Here is a 1852-nt window from a genome sequence, read left to right on the forward strand (position 1 = left end):
TGTGGAAAATTCATATGAAGATCGCGGAAAAGAAACACGATAAGTACATTTCCGTTGATTTTTTATTTCAATGTCACTATATAATTGTTGAGATATGAATGAATTGAAAAACTATTGCTCTGTAAAAAATAGAAAATGCGACTTATCGTTTTCTTCCACCGTAATCTTCATATCTAAATAATTGCACCTAAAGGTGTTAATGGTACGAGAAAAATAGTTGATTAAAGTTTTTAACACATTAATGTACAGGTTGTCCTAGTGTTTAAAGAACATCTAAACACTGTATTTGTTTTTAGCTACATAAGAAGCGTTTCATGCATAATTTGAGTGATTTTGAATGATAAACACCGTAAGAAGAACAAATTTTTTACCGTTTTCTTAAAACATTTCAACACCATCGTCGTTATTTTGCAAACAAGAATAGGTATCTTTTTTCTAATATATTTGTAAGAAATATTGACGGCGGAAGTTTTGCGGTAAGAAAAATTTATATCTTTTAGATAACCGAAATTTAATAATTTTCCCTTTTCGTATGTATTTATTTACTACACCGATGTGGATCGTAAATATTTTTTAAAATTGATCTGTTGTCAAAGATCAGTGGATACGTAGTATTTCACGTTGCGCCTCGAATGAGAAATTGTGGTTGTAAAAGGTAATATTAGTTTGTATACCGCTCTGTTTCCTGAACTATCAGTTAGGAAGGAATTTATTGCAGATACGCTATACCGTGCAGCTAGTTCTATTTTTTGCAATAAATAACTTCTATTTTATATCGGTAAAGATCTTTTTGTACGATAAATTTTGAATCTAAAATATACGCAATAGAACTCAATTTCAAAAGCTGAAAATATCTTAACCATAATACTTTAGAAATTAGTAAACTGTGTAATTTATATATACAATTATAATTATAATTGCCTATGACCATTAAACAGTTGTTGCTTACATCTATAGAGGAAAGCGGCTAAATATGGAATAGCATACCTAACAGGGAATTTTTAAAAGTCTGACAAATGAATATCTGTCAAACGGCTATAGACTGTTTCACTCACTCGCTCTGCAAGTGTTTATTTTGCCAAGAACTTTTTTCCCAGTATTCTGATGGTGATATATAGATCAAGTGTCTGGTCCGGTATGACAAATGTGCTGGAGCAGAGTTTTGCACTTGGATATACGATCACTGCAAATAATTTTTAAAAAATGTGTTTATAACTAACGTTCTTTGATCAGTGAAAAGAATAAAACTATCTTTTGTTTGTTTTCCGGGAAAATATTGTACCTGGTGTCAGACTACTTAGTTATTGCGGGTTACGTACAATTTATGTTTTTTCAATGTGAATTCAATGTTAAAAACTGTTTATAACGTTAGAAATATAAAAATGGGATTAAATTGAGCGAATACTATCGAATACTCGTAAAAATCTTTTGATTTTGCGAAAATGACATTCGAAGGACGAAACGATATTCCGTGTATGACTACTTCGCTCTATTCAAAATTCCATTGATTTTTCAGAATCATGTAAACACTTAGAAAACGATGAAACAAATTGGAAGGAACTTCATTTTCGCGCAATTTATTTGAAACCATAGATTCAAAGGTTTTATTCTATTTTTATCAAACTCTTTACAGAGAAACTATGTCTCGGTTAGCTCTCTCACAGTTTCTAATACATTGCTGTTCTTCCACGTAGTTTCAACAAACTTTTATGATTTACCTTCCGTCTTCCTTTTTCTCGTCCTTTTGTAGCATTGCTTTGAAAGTTTTCCGTTTTCAACACGACTGAAACATGACTTCTGCTCGAACATGCGCTTACTTGTGTAAGATGTGCCATGAATTTCATCAGATTCT

Source organism: Bombus impatiens, unplaced genomic scaffold (genome assembly GCF_000188095.3).
Source record: "Bombus impatiens unplaced genomic scaffold, BIMP_2.2 scf_0296, whole genome shotgun sequence".
NCBI lineage: Eukaryota > Metazoa > Arthropoda > Insecta > Hymenoptera > Apidae > Bombus > Bombus impatiens.